Consider the following 6,049-nt stretch of genomic DNA (forward strand, 5'->3'; position numbering starts at 1 on the left):
AGTGGAAAGAAATACATATTTGTATTTCATACAGATTGAATGCATTTCTGCAATTACATGGATAGCAGTATTCTGCCCCCTTTGGCCTTCCAAAACAACAGAATGCATTCCCCTGGCCAAAACAACAGAATGCATTCCCCTGTTACAGCTGAGACAGTACAGACCTCATTCCAAGTGCAAGGCTTGCTTCCTTGACTTGCCACCTTGTCGGATCTCAAGATCTCAGTCCTGAGATGCTGAGCCACCGAGACCACCTTGGGGGGCTCGGGAGTCCTGGAATGTTGCCAGAAGTGTCTGGTGGCTGGACTTTGACCCTACACAGGAGGCGACAAGGATGAGGGCTTCACCGGGATGAATGGTGAAGGGATTAGCTAATTAGAGGGTGAGAAACAGGGTTTAGGATTTATGTACAGGGGGGTTTAGAGGAGTAAGATGGAGGAATTGGGGTGTGTCCTGCCCTCCTTCTTCTTCCTCTACTCCTCCATCTTCTTTGGCCACGGTGGCACCTTTGGATTGGTTATTACTGAGAGTACACAGAGTTATAAGAATAGATGGTATTGGGGAAAAATGATAAATATTGTATACGTAACAATGGGTATAAAGATACGTGGCTGCCCGTGAGGGCAGACAGTGTGCTCATGGCTGACTGCTGAGCAGATCTCTGTTCGGCTGAAAGAACATCTTTTAGATAAACAATTAATAAACATAAAAACCGAAAGAAGAACTGAAGCCTCTTCTCGTCCTTCGATACGCGGGCTGCCCCAAGGCCACCTCGGGCCTTTCCAGGCCCCTCAAACAGCCGAGATAAACCAGACACCACCTCACATGCCATGCAGACTATAGATGCATAAATCCCATCTGCCAAAGGAAAACAGTAAATAAAAAAGCTCTACCAAAACAAGGCACTTCATTTTACATTCCCTTGGTGACAAAGAAAAAATAATAATAAAAATAAAGGCCTCATGCCAGATGCTGGAACATTACTAAATGACAATTAAAATATACCATATTTTTAATGGAATATGATACAGAGTAAAACAGGAATAAGAATAATAAGAAATAGAAGATGGACGGGCACTATCCCTGTGGGTCCAATCTGGTTTCTAGATGTAAGAGAAATTATTAAAAATCATTGTTTTTTTCATTGTTTATTTGTGTGGTTCAGCCTTCCAGGAGTAATAAAAATAGAGTCAGCTGGAGATAAGGTTTGTATGGTAATGAACATTCCATAAATACCTGGTGTGCTTTTCTTTTCCAGTGAGCTTCCCTCAAAATCAAGGGAACCACATTGCCTACAACAAATATACTGTCTAGAGCTTCTAACTGGGAGGTGTAAGACTGTACTCCAAAAAGAATTCATATAAACAGTGTGCATTGTGGTACATATGTATTACAAAAAATTTGTAAAGGTCTCATTGTTGGTAGTTAAAGCACAGGCTAAAAGAGCCAACTCAAAATCCAATGTGAGCAATGGCTTTGATTTTTCACATAAAAAAATCAATATATTGAGTTCACAGTTTTCCCATGAATAGAATAAAGATCAAAGAGACCCACCGGGGCAAGACTGGCATTAAACCATGTCATATTCTAGGACAAAATTACTTCGCAGAATGGGGAACTCTTTGAAAAAACATTCTCAATTTCAGTTCAGGCCTGTAAGAGAAAAATATATTTCTAACATGTTTATTTAAAGTAAATAGAATAATTGTACAATAGCAACATTAGTCTTTTATTATTTTTAAATGTTAATCGCATTTAAAATGTGATGCATGAAGGCTTTTTAAAAGGTGTAAGATACCATTTCTATTAACAAATTGAGTTTATTTCTCTAGGTAGGGATTTTGTTATTAATCAATCACATGGCTAAACCATAATCAAGTTTTGTGTGTAAGAACTTTAATTGTTTCTATAATGAAAACAATCTCTACCCTCTTCTCCTTTCATAGGAGTTAGAAACATTAGTTTCCCCAAAAGGTCAATGGAAGAAGCAGCTAGAAAAGCCAAGAGATTCAGTTTGCTTTCTGCTTGTGCCCTGTTTTTATTTCTGTCATTCAAGAAGAGAAGCTCGCTGCAGGTTTTCTACAACCCCCAGAAGAAATTTAGCAGGGTGACTTTATTTGGGCAGTTCCACGTGGAGAGCAGATTGACAGGCACAGCACTGCTCTGCAGGGCAGGTGGCAAAGGCCATTAGTGCCCGCTTCCCTTCACACTGCCCTTCTGCAGCAGGGACCCTGCCTTCCACCTCCAATTAGTCCATAAATAAATTATTGATCTGTCATCTCTAAGCTCACACTGCTTTCTAGCCTTGAAACTTCATTGTTCTCAAATATGTCCTAGGGATCACCAAGCTCGTAGAGTAACAAAAAAAATATTACTGCATATAAATCCAGACATTTTTAAAATACCTCTGTCAATTTGGCACTCTCCTGTCCACATTTAAACCAATAAATTATTTAGCAGTTTTTGAATGAAACATATTTTCCGTCTCTTGACCAAGGAGTTACAAGTAATAGAGAAGCAAATCACAGTTGTGCAAATGCACACGACGAATTTTAATTTGCCTATAACAACAACCATTACATGCATTAACATGTAATAACCATTACATACTTGATATCTATAGGAACATCACAGTGTCTATTTGGCTAAGAAAATTCTACTACAATCTAGCCAAATATCAGTTTCATTGTAACTCATTGGGAATGGTGGCCCAGGAAAGGTCCCAGATCAAGGACAAGAGTGCCAGATTAAGGTAAAATATAAATGATTAAATGACTGCAAATTACAGTCAAAATATCTGTGTATGTAGCGTTCATAGAAGAATCATATCTATTTACACAATTACATTTAATTTCCATACATAATATTACATTTACATCTACAAATACTGAGAAATTGTCTATGGAAAAATATATGTGGAGTATGTAGACAAATATTGTGCATTCAGAAAATAAATTGATATAACAATATGCATATAAAAGAAATATATATAACATATATAACAGAACTACATATCACATATCTAGAAATATATATAATCATTTTTATGTATATAAAGAAACAATAAGTAGAAATCAGAAAAAAATTATGAAAGAAAAAATAATGCACAACAGAAATCTGACAAATAGATATCATCAGATAACAGTGGAGAATAAAAAGTGATACAAGACTGCAATGTTTCAGTATCACAAATAAAATTTTATCTATAAAGCTGGGGAGGTTTCCAGATCAAGGAACAAGGGAACATTTAAGTTGCCTTGCTGTTTCTATTATTTTTCATTCCAATTTTTTAATTCTCTTCCTTTCATTTTTAACTATTAATACAGCAAATAATTTCACTTTCTTTCCTTTCTGCTTTTCCCACCTGTTTAGTACATAGTTTGATTTTTAAACCCAGCCACAACACTTCACAAATTATTTATTTAAAATATTTTGTGCGTGGTTCTTTTAGGTATGAAAACAACATGACTATCCTTTCTATATCTTGTGAAATGTCATTAAAAAAGCAATCATTTGTCTCAACCAATTTAATATTCCTCAGCACTTCTGGGTCAGAAAAAAGCCTATAAAAATAATTAGCATTTACCTGACTTCTTTCCCTTCTTTTGTTTAGTACAACTTAGCTGTTCTCATTAGAAATGTAAATATTCCAAATCCCTTATTTGTTGTTCTACGTTTTCTTCTTTTTCTAACTCGTGCAGCTATCTTTTTATAGAACCGACAATTCTGTGCAAAAGTTAACTAAACAAAGAATTGCTATAATCTTGATCTGCACAAGCTGTACTTGGCTACTTTTCATTATTATTGCCCTACTTCAGAAGGTTTGGTAAGTATTCAAGCAGCCTGACAGCAGTGTTTATAGTCAGATATCTTTCTCCTGAAACAATATCACAACTTTTGCATAAATCTTTTTTCCATTCAAATATATCAACAAGAAGCTAGTGCTCAAAAAAGACATTGCTTGAAATATTCCAGTGCTTTGCAATCAAAAGTTCCTGGCCACTTTTTGTGCTTCAGAGACAAAATATTGGAACATTCATCCTAAGTCATTAATAGAGGCTGCTGGTATTTTGTAGATACAGCTTTTTTACCCCAGTTTTGGACTTTTTGGAACATATTCAAACTTAATGAAAGCTGTATTTTTTCTCAGTATTCTGACTGTAAACAACTTCAGATGATTCTTTCAACAGAAAGAATCTGGCCATTTCTGAGAGCCAGATAACTCCTTTAGTCCTTCCCCAGGCAGTTCCTTCCACAGTGCCTGCTCTAACAATGCCATAGGTAACAAGTGCAGAAGCAAAGCAAGACAGGCAATGTCAGTCTTGGCAAGGTGAATGCAGGCGGGCACCAGGTAAACGGGGAAAAGAATGAGAAAATAAAGTGGGACTATCACACAAGGGTGTAGGTCGGGGGGCTGAAAAGTGAGGAGGATGAAAGCAGCAGGCTGATGTTCTCCTCTGAAAGGAAGGAAGAAAACTTTAAATTGTGCTACATAAAAGGAAAGAAAAGAAAGGCATGTGCTGGTTTGTGATGACATACAACCAACTTGTTCCCAATGATACTGTTTATTCTTTCCAATGATAGCTAAAAAAACAATAAAACCAAAACCTCATAATGAGGCTTGTGAGTTAGAGCTTATTAATTTTCAGCATTCTACTCACCCTGCCAACATTCTCTCCTAGTCACAAAATACACTGGAAGGCTGTAACGCGGTACAGAATCAAATAATTGCGAGCTTTGGACTCAACTGAGTTGTACTCCACTGACAGCACATCTAGATGCTCTTCAGATCATTGAGGGACAAAAGCACAATATTTGTCACATCAAAACACAAGACTATCAAGTTCTAAGGAGACAGAAACTGAGATTTTTGGCCAGCATTACTACATGTCATTTCTAAACACAGTTAGAAGTCCTACCCAGACAGTCTGCAGTGCTTCTGAAGCCAAGGGTTAGTGACATGACTTAAACAGGATCAAAGAGAACCTGAATTTACCTCCAATTCTGCAGCATAATTACAAGTCTGAACCTCAGTAACTACTTGCTCAAATTAAGAAGGCAGAGGACAAAGTATTACTTTTCCTTTTGTTTGGACCATAAAAATATTTTTTACACTCAGTCCCTCAAGAATTGTTCAATTTCTTAAACATTTAGAGGACTTAAGACTCGATATTTTTCTCTAGGATGTCATAACTTCAAAATTCATTGTTGGTTTTTAAGTGTAGAATTACAACAGCCAGGATTGCAGTAAATTGGTCTTTGACAGGTTGCTTTCAGTCTCATTTAATTGTAACTATAGCAACAGAGCTCTGCAATTATCAATTGTGAGTTCTATCTAAACAAATAAAGATATAATCTGCCTTAAGTCTTTTATTACATCTGCATAAGTTAGAAATAATCACAAGAATTTTAAAGGGAACTTTGCATTATTGAATTTTCAATCACATAATGATATTGATATTTAGGTAGATGTTTAACTGCAGTCTGAAAACACATTACAAGCAGAGCTAAGTGTCTCAGTTTGAATAGGCACTGGAAAAGTTTCACCACTGGGAGGAGCCTGAACCTATGAAAATTACTTCAGTTTTGGTTAAGAATCTGTATGACAAATATGGGGAAGAAGAGTAAAACAGGTTATATTGCTATGCAAAATCAAATACAAGTTTCTAGAGCAGTCAGTTATGAAAGAGCTGTATTAGTTGGAATATTCTTTAATAGGCTACTGGTGATAAACACTGTGACATTTTAAGTTATTGCTAATGACTTAGCTTAGTACTTTACAAATTTTATAATGCTCAAGAAATTTTCGAATATTGTTGCTATATGTCAAAATTTTGCCTTTCAAAATTTATCTGTTGCATCCAAACTCTCATGCTTGTTATCTAAAATTTTATTTTGACTTCTGTTTGTGACTGCATGACCTTGCTCATTTATTGTGCCAGAATCTATAAAAGGCTCCATAGAATGAAAAATGCAACCTACTTCCTACGTTTTCAAAGATATTTCCTAGCTGTGACATATAGAAGTATTTTTTTTAATCTCTGTATCT

The 6,049-nt window shown here is 36.0% G+C and overlaps 1 long non-coding RNA gene across 1 annotated transcript in view; it reads right to left on the minus strand.

The window, feature by feature from the left end:
* LOC113459187 (uncharacterized) overlaps window positions 1–971 on the minus strand; it is a 63,813-nt gene extending 62,842 nt beyond the window's left edge. Inside the window, exon 1 of the long non-coding RNA XR_012580433.1 lies at window positions 165–971. This is a non-coding gene — a long non-coding RNA (uncharacterized LOC113459187). The remainder of the gene's footprint in view (window positions 1–164) is intronic.
* Between the last annotated feature and the right edge of the window lie 5,078 nt (window positions 972–6,049).

This window comes from Zonotrichia albicollis, chromosome 5 (genome assembly GCF_047830755.1).
Source record: "Zonotrichia albicollis isolate bZonAlb1 chromosome 5, bZonAlb1.hap1, whole genome shotgun sequence".
Classification (NCBI taxonomy): domain Eukaryota; kingdom Metazoa; phylum Chordata; class Aves; order Passeriformes; family Passerellidae; genus Zonotrichia; species Zonotrichia albicollis.